This window comes from Excalfactoria chinensis, chromosome 6, assembly GCF_039878825.1.
Source record: "Excalfactoria chinensis isolate bCotChi1 chromosome 6, bCotChi1.hap2, whole genome shotgun sequence".
In the NCBI taxonomy this organism is placed as follows: domain Eukaryota; kingdom Metazoa; phylum Chordata; class Aves; order Galliformes; family Phasianidae; genus Excalfactoria; species Excalfactoria chinensis.
Window position 1 is genome coordinate 35159411 of NC_092830.1, and position 16346 is coordinate 35175756.

The 16346-nt window shown below is 41.9% G+C and overlaps 1 protein-coding gene across 2 annotated transcripts in view; it reads right to left on the reverse strand.

Annotated features, from left to right (window-relative positions):
- The window catches only part of ADAM12 (ADAM metallopeptidase domain 12), a 154059-nt gene that overhangs the window by 29138 nt on the left and 108575 nt on the right, over window positions 1-16346 (reverse strand). The gene's annotated exons all lie outside the window — the stretch shown is intronic.

The window sequence follows — 16346 nt, forward strand, 5'->3', positions numbered from 1 at the left end:
ATAGCTATTAAAAAGGGATAATTCCTATTACAAAAAGAAATGCTCAACAATTTCAGGCATGATACAGCTTACGATGCTTGGGATTAAAGACAAATAAACTTCAGAATAGCACGAGGTGGGAACCAGGCTGCTAGCTGCAGCTCCAGCCCCAAAGGGAAATGAGGAGGTGATCTTAGCTGGACAGCAGGAGCTCCTCCCCCACTCTTAGTTCCATTGGAAAAAAGGCACACAGTTCTGCATGCATCACTATGAACACGTAGATGGATGCACATTACTGTCAAACACCGACAAAAACTCAAGAACCACCAACATGCCTAAGTGATTAATCCTGAACAAAGCATACAAGTGCTCGATCAGACATGATCCTCATATCAAAGTGCGAACAAATGAATATTGCATCATCCAGACAACTTCCTTCACCTCAGCAGCACAGATTTACTTTGATATCCAGAGATGAACGCAGGGAGACGCACAGACCTTACACTGTCTGAAGTCAATTCAGGAATACAAATAATGCATTTTGCCCTGTGCCAGATGTCTGAGCCACATGCAGGTCACGAGAACAGCTTGCCGGTCAAAACCATCAATATTTTAGGGCTGCTCCTTTGTACCCATGAATGTTCAGGGTCATTTGCATGAATGTGAGATGTGCCTGTCCATCAGGGGGGAACAGAATCCCGACTCTTAACCAGAGGTGAAATAATGTCCTTGTTAATGAATGAGGTTTCTGTTTCCCCTCAAAGGAACTTCAAGCTGTTTCCTATTTTGAACTAAGAGATCCATTCATCTTCTGGCTTTTCCTGCTCTTGACACTGATTTCCTCAGCTGACATCAGTGCAGCACATGTTATTTGATGAAATTTTCTGAATATCTTTTCTTTACTGAGTAAGCTCAAAATAAAACAAGGTAAAAAACAGAGAGGAGCCCAACAAGTGGAAACAGAGGGTCAGTAAAGGGTAAATACAGTGCAAGACAAGATACCACATCAACTGAAGCCAGTTGGTATTTCACCGGAAACATAATTGGTATTTAATACCATGATATGACACACAACTATGCTTCTTTTTTTAAGCTGGTTCATCAGAAGCCTGCAAATTCTGGCAGATGGGAAGGGTTATCAGATGTTGGTAGCGTTAATCTAGAGCTTATGAAAAACGATGAATAATCATGTGAAGGTCATTCATCCTCTAAAAAGTGCCCATGCAATCTTCTGAATAAGCTTCAGACCTCATCTGGAAAGACTGGCCATTATCACTCACTCACAACACTTCCTTTTACATACCCGTATTACTGCTCTGAATAGAAATTAAAGAGCAATTTAGTCCAACCTATTCCTACTCTGACATCTTGAATACAGTAAGAAAAAAAAAATCACTGTAGAGTCTTTCTACCCCTATTGAACCTGCAGTATTCCTCAGTGTCTCCTCAGTGCTTCAAAGATGCGTGTCATATCAAGCAATGTCTGTCCTAGTTCCCAGCAAAAACAGCTCTGACTGCTCCTGCAAATGAGAGATTCACAGAGGTAAAATGATGGCTGGTAATTGATTCCTTTATAAACAGAGTCTGGTCTTGTCCCACTCATTTATATTTTGAGCACTCAAGCCATTCAAATGCCAGCTTCCTCTATCTACTTTTGCATTTAGCCTGTATTAGATGGCTCCTTTCATTAACTAAGTGAAGCAGCATCATCACGGGAAGTGTCAAGTCCCTTTTAAGAAAAGAGGATTCTTTGTATTAGCACTGCATTGCCCAGCACAGTTTCTTTTTTTGCATGAACACTAAAAGTTCATCTCCATCATCTCCTTTTCAGAGGCATTCCCCCTCCTAATGGACTAAAGAACAAGAGAGCACAAGCACAGAAAAAGACAGAATCACTGCCCCAGAAAATTACAGTTTTCAGAGATAAGACAGCCACAGCATTCAGGAGGAAGACAGTGGCTGCTGATTGATGCATGGTAGCACAGTAGGTCAGCTATGGGCCTGGCACAGGTCCTGCTGAGGAGCAGTGTTTGCTATCGCTGTCAGTGTCATTCCTATCTCTAGCTTGAACACAACAGGAGTGGCACTGACTCAGGCTGCAGGAGATTCCTGCTCCAACCAAAAAACCCCACTACAGGACTGCAGAAAAACCTCGGGAAAGCCATCAGAAGTGGGACCCCCTTTGCTCTCCTGAACTTCTAGATGTCCTTCTACACCTACTGGTGCCTGAACATTTCACACCCTGGGTCTGCATCCTCCATGTTCCTCTACCATCAAACAAAAGACTCCCTTTGGGCCACATTGTGCTGCTTCTCAAGAACCACTGGAGCAGCATCTCCATCAATACTTCTGGCAATTCTCTGTGTATTGCACAGCTGTGGGCTCACTATGTCTTGGAAATGAACGCAATGATTGCTATGAATATTGTTATCCTATCCAATCTCAGATGATTTTCTGATTCAAGAACAGTAGGGCATTTATAAAGTAACTTCTCTCCAAAATGGTGGTATGTGTATATATACACACACATACATTATACAAATGCATACATTATACATCTATTTATAGGGCTCATTCATTCCAGTTCATAGCACAATCTGATTATTCAGCATTATAGCAATGTTTATACAGAGCCTTTTACCTAAGGCCCTGAAGTGTTTTACAATTATTCACTCAATTAAAATGCACAACAGCCCCAAAGAGCTCTATTAAGTACCACTGGGCCCTTCTTCCCTGAGGTAATACGATAATTGGAGATTATATTAATTTTAAAAGGGCATTCTGATTTTCCTGCACATGCCTCTTGAAATCACTATTGACTCACTAATATCCAAAGGTGCAGAAAAATGGGACCTGGATTTGTCCAGAATGCTAGAAAAATCATGTCTGAGAGGCTCTGCTGGGAACAGCTCAGGCATCAGCAATGCTTTTGTAAGCATGAAGGTGCTCAAAGACAAGAGCAGGGCTCAGCTCCAGCCCCGAGTCAGAAATTTCACTAGTCAAGCACCTGAATTTCCAACACTCTTCATGATAGCTCCATGTCTTAACTGAATACCTCTGTGTCTCCCATCAGCCCCCAGGACTCCTTGAGATACACAGCTGCAATGACCCTGTTTCTTCTCTTAAGCAAGGGCCCACACCAACAGCAATGTTCAGTTAAGCAGGGGGAGGCTTTCACCTTCCTACTGAATACAAACCTCTGGGCTCCACAGAGTGAGTTCAGAACCAATGTGTCAGTTTCCTATTGCAAAGCCCAGTTTTACCTATGAACCCTTACCCAACTTTCTGAACTTAAAATATAGAGATACTTTTGCTTTTGTTAATTCGTGTACAAGCGATTTTTTGTACTGACACACTGTCAGCAGCAGAGAACGTGAAACAAAAGTTACGCTCTTGGAAGGCAGAAACTAAAGAGAAAGTAGTGGTTTCAGACCCAATGAGGTGTTGATCTCAAGGAGCCATGACAATTTGCCAGCCTCCTCCACCTCCTGATCTAATTGACATAATTGTTTCCCACACAAAGGCGTCCTCTTTGGTTGTAACCTTCTAGGCACAATTATTGCTCTCCATCTCTTGAAAACAACTTTTCAGGTCTCCTAAGAGATGTGAGCCTAGTAGAACAAAATGGAATTTGCTATTAGATGACATTTTAGACGCTTCAGCTGTTCTATGCCGTGTCTTACGTTAATGAATTAGTAATCATAGAGAACCTCACTGAACAGGGTATTGAGCAAGAGATAAGTCCTGTTTCCTTTGATATTGAAATAGGTTTTCAAATGCTATAGATCTCTTAGTGTATAAAGTTCCGTCATTTCCCACTATTTCATACCCCTCACGTTTCAGCTGCAATTGTTTAAAATCAGGCAACTGCCACAGAATGGAGGTCGTGTTAATCTATTATTTAAATAGTGGCTTTGTCTGTAAGTACTTTTGAGGGAGAAAGACACATAGTTTTAAAGTAGATCTCACGAGCGCATTGAAGCCAAACGAGATCCTAACGGTAGCTGCAGATTCCCTCCCCGAAAAAAGGAATTCTGCAAAAAGCAATTTTATTTTAATCTACATAAAGTATTGAAGTAGGAAGTTTGCTTCAAAAGAAATTAGATGTCTGGCAACTCATGCTTCTTTTTTTCTAGCCTATTTTTCACTATATAGCTCCTCTTTTATAGTTTTAATCCCTAAAGCATCAATAAAGTAGAGCAAAGAATTGGGCCATGTAGCTATACATGACATCAAAGCTCTTGCTGTCTGAGTTCATGGTCAGTGATTTAAAAGCAAGCCTGGATCTCTCCCACAGCTTCTGTCATGTTCACTCTACGGTAGTTTTTACACTTCCAATAAATAACCATGAACGTCACACCAGCGATTACATTAATTGATATGTAGTGGCAATTGCCTGTTGTGCTGCAATGAAATTGCCTTGGTTATTGAAATAAAGTCTTTCCAAATAAATGTTTAAACTTGACTCACAAATGCTTTCGGCTCATTGTCATTTAGCCTTGGGAATAATGCAGATTTCCAGACTTCATTCAAGCAATATTACTTCAGATGCCCAGACAGGACCGTCAGCCCCAGCTGAGATTTGACCTCTCCCATTAAACTGAAGGTGAAAATTTAACTCCCTGAAATACTTGGAAAGGCAGATTTATAGTACTGAGTGTGGGACTTCAGGGCAGAAGGCAGTGATGAAACAAATGGCTGAATGGTCCAGAAAAAAAACCCACTTTCTGCAAAGGAACAAAACTTAATGGTTTTATACAGTATACACTGTCATGGCCTGATATTTCTGCAGCCACAAAACTGCCAAATAAAACATTATTAGCAGTTACTTTTACTTTGATGAATGTACAGACAGAGAAGCATTTTTTTCCTCGTTGAGAGGCCTGTTGTGACTTTCATTTCTGTTCTGGGGTGAAGCAATACCAAACCGATTTATCAATCTTGACAGTACTCTGACGATACGCCGGAGTTATCTGCATTGCTAAAGCTCTATGGGAATTGAACTCAGACAACTGTTCTTCCTGTTGGAAACCAGACAGCCAAGGAAAGTAGCTATAATCAGTCTGAATTTGCCTCTGGCTCATCTTTTGCTCTGTTTCCTTTTAGACCGCTGCATCATTAATAAAAACTTGCTGGATTTGCTGAGAGTTCAGGTTTCATAATCTACTGCTTACAATTTGAGGTTAATCCAATGCAACAAATAACACAGGGAGGGATAAAAAGGCCAGGTCAGGTCTGGTCCCAGGCTAAAGGAAAGCAGGGCAGCAGGCACCACGTGCCTCCAACCTCTGTCAGCCCTGCAGAAAACTGGAGGTAAGAAGCTCCACCACCCTGCGTTAGTGTTTGCCACAGAAAATGCAGCATGTGATAAGCAAATAAAGATAAGCGGTCCATCTCACTGCTCAAAATACCTTGCTGAAGGTCACCTTCCCACCCATTTCTGGCTGCATAAAAGGCACTGCTTGACCCTGCTTGAAATGCTAAGGACAGCCCTGTGTCCCGGTGACATTTCATATATTCCCAATGTGATTTATAATCAGCTTTTGTTGTAGGCAGCTCTATTCTGACTTTTGGCCTTTGAAAAACCTTGGAATTGTTTTTTAAACAGGTCAGGAATAGCTGACAATATATATAATATATATATATATTTAAATCTGACATTGGGAACAGGGGTTTGAGAGGATCACTTCATAGCGCGTATGTTCAGGTGAAGGAGCAGAACAAAATCATCTTTCAAAAAGCAAGCCAAACCAAAGCAAGGGAAGCAGCAAACCAAAGTGCTAATAGAGGAAAATCAACCCACAATACTTATTTTATGCACATTTACCCATTTCACCTTTGTAAGCTCCTGTTCTGTCACTGTGTACCTAAACATGGCTCACGATGGATCACGCTCAGTAGAAAAGAAGCAGTTATCCTCCCAGGTGCTGCTGGGACAGTCTGACCACCCAAGGAGGTTTTCAAGCACCATGGAGTTGTATCCCTTATTGACATGGCTTAGGGGGCATGGTGGGGTAGGCCAACAGTTTAGACTTGATGTCTAAACAAGACTTAATGTCTCTTCCAAATTCAATGATTCCATGATATAAAGACCTGACATACTTCAGTACCAACTTGGCTTCAACAGATGGGCTTGGATTAGGATAAGCTTGCACATCAGGTTTAGATTCGAATGACAGGTTAAGGGAAGAGGACTCAGGGAAGCACAAAACCCTTGGGAGGAGGAAGCCAGGCCAAGAAGAGATTTGGGTAGCATCTCTGAACAAAACTCACAAGGAAGCAGCTCACTGGGAAAGGCAGCAGCAGAAGCATTAACAGAAAGAATCTTACAGAAATTCCAGCTGGAAAGACGAAGGTCCTAGAGAAAAATGGCTGAGCTCTGCAAAACACCAGAACGAATATCTACCTGGGGGACAGACTGGCATTGATTTCACCTAATGGCTGTACTACCCAGTCTCTTAATAAATCAGGACTCCAAGACAGGAGTATCTGACTTGCAAGCACCTCACCTCAATTTTATCTCTTGTAGAAGATCCAGAGGAAAGATAAGTGAAGTTAGGAATCAGGCTGCAATCTCCCAGCATTTCCACCTTCTAGTGTGCATTCTGCAATGCAAGTGCTGAGGAGAAAGCAGCTTTTTCCCACCTCACCTATATCAACATGAGGCAAATAGAAGTGAAAATAAGCTAAGTATTATAAGCATTGCATGTAATCATTATATCAAACCAACAGAAAAGAATAGATCTTCTTGTGATTTGTGCCTTAGGATCCTGATGAAATCCAGAGCATGCTGAAGTCTATAGAAGCTTTCCTGTCAAATTTGATGGAGCCTGGATTTCACATCTAAAGCAAACTGGCTGCCAGGAGAACGTCAGTGATGAAGACAAACACAAATTCCACGCTACTTTAGAATAAGCCTGAAAGGCTCCTTAGGAGCCCGAGTTATTTCACATCTCTATTTTCAGTGACTCCCCATTAAACTTGGTGGTTGCTTATCTCCATCCCACCACTGTGACTGCAGCACTCAGTTCTGAAGAGTCATTGTTGGGGTAAAGCAGACATCTTCATTCTCTGACTGCTAAACCTTTTGCACATCTATCCCAGACAAAAAAGACTCTGTGATTCCCATGACAACTGTGGCAAATGCAGCTGTAGGCATCATTTAATTACAGTGATTCAGACTTCCAAATCAACATCAATTCCTTACAGCGCTTCAGGGCATACAACACATGTTCAAAAAAAGAAACGAACCCAAAAAACATTAATGTGACCTTAAGAACATGCCCTTTAAGGTATGTTTCCATTTATACCCTGGGAATTTGGAATTCATTAACACCAATTACAGCTGGACATTGCACACTTAATTCTCCAGGCACTGCACCACTGGTTTATCCTTGCAGTCTGATATGTGGTATTTTGTTGTTGTTTTTTTCTTGAAAGAGAAAGCCAAGATAAAGTAAAATGTCCTTACATGATTTCTTTTTAGGGGTCATGGCAACAGAAGCAGTACAGAAGACAAATGTCCCTTACAGAGCTATATTTCGTATGGATATTACACTGACAAGACAAAATGCGGCTGAACTCTCTCATGCCAGCATCCACGCCAGTAAAGCCATGCCCATCCTGGATACATCTCAGGGTAGACAACATGACTTGTCCTTAAGTATCTGCTATAAATAATCAGTCCAGAAGTAAAATGTGTTTTCATTTGAGAAGTAACCTCTCTCCTTGTCAGCTTCACTTACAGAAAACGCATGCTGTAAATCTGTATGAGCCCTCCTCTAGAACACACCAAAGAAGAAAAATATTTTCATTTCTAACAGCACATCTCCTGAGATGGGAGAGACGAAGCTAAACTAAAAAGCAAAATCTATTCTGTTTTCCTTCTATAAAGGAGCTGCCCTGTAGCTCTGTGTGCTAATTGCTAACAGTGATCCTCTCCTGCAGAGGACTAAGAAACAGGAAAAGAATTTTAACCCATGCTACAGATCTTATTTACTAAAACAATTAAATATATGTGTAATGTATGGAAATTATTAACCAAAAAGGGATGCCAAATGGGCTGCAGACATGAGGCTACTTAAAGTTAAGGAAAGGACTGTCATAAATCTAGTTTGCAATCTTGTGGCTGTTTCCTACTAAAGGAAGGACCAGAATGCAATCTGCCAAATTACTCGGGCTGAGCTCAGACCAGTTTGGAAACATAAGCAGCTTCAGAGTTTAATTAGAAACTGTTTATATCTTAAAGATAATTTCATTTTCTTCAGCTCGCAACAGAGGTAATTGCAGATAGTTCTGCTGACTCCACAGATTGAAGTCTCTAAGCTGCCAGACTGAAAAATGCAAAGTAAGGTCTGCACAACTGCAAACAAACTGAGAGGGGTCAGGAAACACCGTGCAACTAATGATGGCTTGATTAGCTAATGTTTAACAAGGTGCTGTGAGATGCCGAGCAAGGACAAAAGAGCATCAGTCAGTAAATTAAAAAGTCCTTTCCCACACTGTATTTCTGGTCTCCATCCCATTCATCACAGGACCGTCTGCCTTCTCATTTTGTTTTTTAGCACTTCAACTGTGTGTGTACATTGACTCCAACAGACGTGTTGGAATCGATGCTTTTTGCTTCAAGTTGTGTTTGGCACCAAAGCCAAGATGCTGAGTTCATGGCATGCCTGGCTGGCTCCTCAAGCTACTATGGATCTCCAACGAGTGTACATTTTCATGTACAGCTCTGTATACAGCACAAACTGCATTTCAGCAGTGAAAATCAAGAGAACCATCATCCTGCTTTTTCCTGCAATTGAAACTAATACCGAATGTAGTAGGCTATGCATATGGTTAGTCCTTATCTTGTCCTTAGTAAACTTTAACTTCTTGTTTTATGTATTTATGCTTGTAATGTAGTTAAATACATTTTGCTGTATGCTCATACAGAACAACAAAGAAAAGCAGATGACAAAACACAAATTCCCCACAAAAGCCTTTGAGAGTGGAATGTGTTCTGGGCAGAATGGCTCTCCAAGAGACACCAACCACTCATCTATCATGCAAATATACATTTATGCATTATAAAACCATCATTACTGTCGCTAGCCTTCTTTTGATGTGCAGTCCTAAGTCTCATTAATGGTAATGGGTGATACATGAGGGAAGAATAGACCTTCAGCATCATCAAAGGACAGGAACTGCATAACAACATGCTTTAGAGATAGGGTGCTTGTCCCTTGGTGATGAAGGGAGATGAAGAAGCTGCTGAGCATGTCCTGATCCTGCCCCAATCCTGCTGTTCACAGCTATCCCAGCTACACCAGGATAACTGTGTGCCTCAGCTACCAAACAGATCACTACGTAATAGTCATCATTACTTCTGCCCTGACAAGGCCTACATTTAACTTGAATGGTTTCCATGACCAGGATAACCACACAGCCCCACAAAGCTGTAGTCCAATTGACTAGAGATGGAAATAAACCATCACACAGCAATAAGATGGGTTGGTTGCTTAGATCCATGGGCCATATTGCCCAAACCACTACCTCACCGTGTTTGCTGTAGGTATAATTTGACAATCAGAAGTATCTATGGTTTATGTATAGAGAACCCGTATGCAAATTCCATAATCCACACACCATGACCTAAGATTTACTTTAACAGATTTACTTTAACACCCAGCCCCATCAGCCCAAGCTTTGACACCTTAGTAGCACTGGAGAGCACTTCCAGAGCAACTTCAGACCCTGATAGCTTGGGGAAGAAGATGCAAAGCAATGGCTGGAACTCCTCAAGATCCAGTTACACACAGAAAACTCTGCCCTTACACAGATGGGAAACACTGGAAAATCCTTGGAGATCTAAACACATAAAAATCTGCATCAAAAGTTTATGCATGAAAATATATATATATGAAAATAAAGCATCAAATGTTACTGTTAGTTCCTCACTTGCAGGAAAGCTGCCTTTCAAGGACAGCTGCATCTCCCAGACCCTACAGAGCTACAGTTTCAAAACAGCTGGGAAATGGCTTAAAGCATTCATCAAAGAATAAATGCTTCCTAACCTAATGCTTGGGTGCTTATTAGAGCACTTGTACAAAGAACCCAAGGACCAACTTATCACTAGGGGCAAGTGAGAACATTTTAATTTATGGCATCATCTGTGCTACTTAGGGTCTTGCTTGGCATCACCTTTTAGTCAATCATGAAGCAGTAGACATGATACTAATACTAAGGAAAGAACCCTACATTTGCACTTAAATATTTCATTTAGGCTTGATTATAGCTAATATACTCAGTGTTCAGTGCAGAGTATCTAATTGTTCCCAGGGGGGACTAAAATATTGTACGTACTGATGCTCTTTTTCAGTAGTATCTTAAAGAAACTCTCCTGATGGTCCTTCTTATCTTTAACTTTTCTCCATCTCTCCTCAGACAGTACTTCAATTAGCTTAATTTAGGAACGTCACTCAGACCATTTTTAATAAATCATGTTTTGCCCTCAATCCCATTCACAAATCTGTACCTTCCTGCTGGTTTTTATATAACTTCTGACCATAAAGGTATAAATTTTACCTAAAAACATACTGGTGTAACAGTGCGTGCATTGTGGATTTGTTAAAAGAAAGTCTTCTCCAAATTACTACAGTAAACAAACCACTGTTTTTCTACCTCCCCAGTTCAACTACTGTGTGCTCTTGACTGTCCTCCTCCCCCAAAGCTCAATAATTAACGTGAAATTGCACACTGAAAAGCAATTACTCAACATTAGTTTTTCTTTTCAACTGAAAGCCACAGTTCCACAAAAATCCTCTAAAATTATGACCGATATCTGAGAGGTTAAAGAATTGATTGAAATTACATTTCTCTTCCTCCCTCCCTTATGATCACAACATAAAACCTTGGTCCCTGGCTGCAGTAGAGCCCCAAGGCATCCTGCAGCAAAGGCAAAACATGGGCATTTCCACCAGCACGGCCACAGTCTGAGCTCCACTTCCCTGTAACAAATACAGTCGTATTTATCCGAGCAAATTGAATTTAAAACCTGACCAAATCAGAAAGATAGACTGCCTTTAAATTCTAGCTGCGAAAATGGAAATGGTAACACAAGATCCAAGATAAGAACTGGAAAAAAAAAGCCAGGCATAGAGGGATTCATCTCATTCTTTGATTTCTCTAAAGCAACATCACACTAAAAGGAACATGACAGAGTGAAGATGCTGTGCAGAGGAGTTATCACAGAGGAGCTGCTTCCTTGTTTATGTTACTGGTGCAGACCTTCCTGCGTGGCACCAAGCGTCTCCCCATCCCTATCGCTACATACATGTCATCACTGGGATGCAAACCAGCACACGTCTGGACAAGGCAATTATTAGTACAGAGGAAAAGCAGGGACGCAGAGGAGCTTAGATTGAGACAAATGTCGATGAAGAGATATTCTTATACTTAAAAGTCTGTCAGGCAAACAGTCATGGCCAAGCCCTCTCTCAACACATCAGGTTTTGCAATTCCTGAAGGACACAAACTTGAATCCACGTCTTGAAAAAAAAACTGTTCCAACAATACAATATTTTCATTTTCCTCATGTTCTGCTATTTTCAGTTATTTTGCACTTCATCTCTTCATCACGGCCACTCAAGAGAAGCAGCACAGAGCCAAGGTAAAAATAAAGAGTCAGAGTAGACTTATAAGACCTGCTGCCAGGCTATGATTGGAGTGCAGTAGGACCTGGGAGGCTGGACACACAGTGCTGTTCCTTGATCCTTGTGTTCAAAGGCACAACATTCCCACAGTGAGATGCAAAGGGGGCTGGAGGAGAGCAGAGCAGACCTTCTCCAGTCATCCCCTTTCCTATCTGCATGGTGAAAACCTACTACTGTACGGGGAAGCTAAAAAAGAGATGAAACAAACTGCTCTACCCTAGAAGCCTGCCTGGCATTTCAATTACCTTTGGTTGAGATGAAACAGCAACAAGAATTTTCCTGATCCCAATAAAAGCAACACATTTCTGGGAGATGACAAGGAAAAAGCAGTTTTCCTTATCATGGGGCTCTGGAAAGGGTTGGAAACTACAGTAGGATCAGCATCTGAATGTGCTTAGTTATCCTTTGTGGATTCCTGGGCTCTCGTTAACACCTAAGCTACAGGAGAAACAAGGAGAAGCATCAAGGAATACTTTCTGTTAACAGTAATGAAGATCGCATTTACAATACGCTCGTTTGCCCTGAAGAGCAGTCGGCTGTGTAAGTCCACCATATAAATTAGAAGAGCATGGTCTCGGCAAGGATCCAGACATGGGTGAGGTGAAGCATAAACCACTACGTTTATTGGAGGGAAGATGGATAGCTAAGAACGTTTGGGTCCCCTAAAGGCTAGGCTAAAGGTTTCAACTGTATGGCAAAACCCACCTGGTTTCAACCACTAGGGAGAGAACTGTGTGTCATTTTGATGAGGCAGCACATAAAGAGTATGTTTTCAGAATTATTAAAGAACTTATCCCAGTTAGTTGGCATAATTTCGCTCCGCAGTTCGTGATAAATTCTGTTTAGTTGCAGTGATATAAATCTGGAGTAATGCTTTGGATTTCACTATAACTCTCCTGGTTTTATGTAGCTGTCAGGAAGAATATCTGCATTCCTAAGAGTGGAAAATTTAGGGAGATGCTTGGAAAACAAGCAGAGTGGTGAGATGGCCTTGCTGACTCAGCACAGTCCCTTTGTTTTCAGATCCCTCAATCGCAATACAAAGATTGCAAATCTCTTTAAGACTCATCACCTTCTTTTCACTTGAAACAGTTTACAGCCAAAACAACTAAGAGAAATGAAAGAATATCATTAAAACACACGCATAAAAAGGGAGCAATGCGATAATATTAAACGTTTCCTCACTGATGCTATTTTTGCAGCAAAAACCCACACGATTCTACAATGGGATTTTTGTGGTTTAAATAGGAGATATTTGAGTCTCCAAAAGATCTGGAGTGCCACAAATTCTGGCTTGGTTTCATACACTTAATTCAACGCCACACAAAACATATCCTGCTTTCGTATTGTGTCCTTAAGGCATTTGTTGCTCACACAACAGAGGTACAAGTCTTGCTGGTATCTTTAGGAGTGAAAGCTTTAAGAAGCTCATTAAAGGATAGATCCAACAGGGTTTAAATTCCACACTGATCCCTGGAGATTTTTTTTCAACCAAGAAGTAATTTCCAAGATGACTTTTTAATGCTAACCTCTTCAAAGACTGAAACGTAAGAACTGAAAGAAGATGGCAATAATTAATGAAACTGCTTTTAAGTAAAAAGTCTTCAAACATTCCCTTTTGCTGCAGAACCACACCACCGACTCTAAAGTCAAGTCTGCAGAGGCATTTTTGTTATAGCCCAGATATTTCCTACCCTTTTTAGAGATTAGATAAGGGCTTCTCAGCGGCTCATACTTTTTACTTCAGCCCAAGGATTTTTTTTCCCCCCTCTTTTCTTTTACTTATTAAATTTAGCTTAAACCAATAGAAATTGGAAGGGCACAGCGCGAGTGCCAGTGTACACCAAGGGAACAAACTTCTCTTCAAATGTATTTTACTTCCTTGACATGTTCTGTGTTTTGATGTTTTTCAGGTGGGGAATATCATAGATTCACAGAAAATCAGAATGGTTTGGCAGGGGCAGAAGGGACCTTAAAAACCACCTAGTTCCAATCATAGAATCATAGAATTACCCAGGTTGGAAAAGACCTTGAAGATCATCAAGTCCAACCGCAGCCCAACCAGTAGCCGATCTCTTAAAAAACAACCACGAAACAACACCACAACAACAACCCTCTGCTAAATCATATCCCTGAGTACCACATCCAAACGGCTCTTAAACACATCCAGGGATGGCGATTCAACCACCTCCCTCAGGTGTACAGGGCAGACCCCCTAGATTAGGTTGCTCAAACCTGGCTTTAAATATTTCCAGGGATGGGGCCCTCCACAGCACCACTGGGCAACCTGTTCTGTTGCCTCTACACCCTCATCATGAAGATTTTCTTCATTATACCAAATTTGAATCTATCTTATTATAAAGCCATTACCTCTTGTCCGGTTACTACCCACCCTTGAATAAAGTCCCTCTCCACCTTTTTCAGTGTCCTTTTACAGGCTCTGGAAGGCTTCAGTGAGGCATACCCAAAGCCTTCTCATCTCCAGGCTGAACATGAGTTCCCTTGACCCTTCTTCAGAGAAGAAGTGTTCCCGCACTCTGATCATCTTCAAAGCTTTCCCTGGACTCACCCCTATAGGTTCATATCCTCTTACACTGGGGGCCCCTGACTCCAGTTCTCCATCTGGGTTCTCACAAGGGGAAAACAGAGGAGGATAATCACTTTCCTTGCCCTGCTGCCACCCCTCTCTTTTGATACAGCGCAGGATACAAATGGATTTCTGGGCTAAAAGTGCTGGTTCACGCTGAGCTCTCATCAACCAAAACCCTGAGTCATCCTCAGGGCCACTCTCATTCCATTTTCTGTTTGTGCTTGAGAGTGCCCTGACCAAAGTGCGGGCCCTTGCAACTCGGCCTTGTTGAGCTTCAAGAGGTTTGTCCTCACAGGTTCCCCCTGGATGGCATCCCATCCGTGTGTTGCATGCACCAAACCCTGCTTACTGCCTTACTGCAGAGGCTTTACTGTCCTCTGCAAACTTGCTGGAGGTGCACTCAATCACACCAGCTGTACCACTGACAAAAATGCCTGAATATTAATTTGACCTTCTCTTAACCGACGCTTGAAGAGTTGAGAAGTGTTCGATGTTCCTTGAATAATGGAGCTCAGAGGAATACTACTGCTGGTCAGATGCTGGGTAAACACTGAAAGCGTTAATTTTAAATTGGTAAAATGCAGTTTGGCTTAAGGCATAAAGTATTCTCCTGGAATACTTATTACATATCGACAGCGCAGCATGAAGGTAAAGCCTAAGGCTACAAACCCAATGTTAAAATATCCATTTATAATTCAATAATCACTGCAAACACACCAGTCTACTCTTTTCTCTGAATGTCACAACTCTTCTGCAACTTATGCCCAAGGAAAAGTGTGGTGAAAATCCAGAGAGGGCCACAAAGCTTTGGTGCCCCTCATGGTTCTTCTGATAAACCCACTGGGCTGCAGTGAGAACAGGTTGCCCAAGGAGGCCGTGGATGCTCCATCCCTGCAGGCATTCAAGGCCAGGCTGGATGTGGCCCTGGGTGGCTTGGCCTGGTGGTTGGCGACCCTGCACATAGCAGGGGGGTTGAAACTGGATGAGCATTGTGGTCCTTTTCAACCCAGGCCATTCTATGATTCTGTGGTGCTAAAAGCAGTACCACAGAAAAGCTAGATAACCCCATGTTAGAGTTATGTCCACAAGCTGAATTCAGAAAGCATCTAGAAACTTCTGTCCTGATTGCATCCAGTATTTATTCCCAAAAGCAGAGCAGCTGGATGCTCAGCTGAGATGACAAAGTCTTGCATGCCTCTTTCTGGAGCTTAGAGCCCACCATCACATCACCTCATTTCAGAGCCACCTTCAGTTTGTTTTCACAGTGTGTTTAATAGCCCTGACTTGCTGCAGAATGCAATTCCGTGGGGATATTTACTACCTATTGTTTCAGGAGAGGCAAGCTATTTTTCTCTCCCAAACCATTCTCATTCTCCTCTAAGCACACAACTCTCTTTTCATTGTTTGCCTCTTAGCTTGCTGTGTTTGGCCTCTGGCCAGAATCCCTTTTTCTGCCTTGAAGGAGAGTGACAGCTTGCCTTTGAAGAAGTGCCAAAGCTGTTGTTTGGCTGACCAGCAGGGAGCAATCCTACCCAACACTCCCTGCCCTCTCCCATATTGCTCTCCTCCTGTCCCAGAAACACGCAGTATCCAAGCAAGCTGAGCTGATCAAAAAATCACAGAAGAGGTTTTCTAAGCAATGTATGTATAAAGTTTAAGCACACGCAGAGAGTGCTGGAGCTGGAAGACACATCAGAAGATCAATCTAGACCATCCACTCACCCCATGGCAAATCTAGCTGTACCTACCAGATGCTGCTGACAGATATTTGCCTGACTGGTTCTTACCAGCTTCCAGTCACAGACTGACATTTCTGTGGGCTATCCAGTCCAGCAGAAAGCTTTGGTAAACCTCATCTTTGTTACTTCAGCTTAATGTTATTGGTTCTTGTCTGAATGTGGAGATGGAGAACTCATTAGTTATACTGCTCAGTTTCAAGTAGTATATTAAAACGCAGAGGAGCAAGCTGTAATTTAGATACCTGGTTAAAGTGCCTGTGCTTTTCATGTCTACCAAAACACCAGACTTCACTGTCAACATATCTGCTCATACATATCACTGCATATCAACAAAGGGTCAAACAC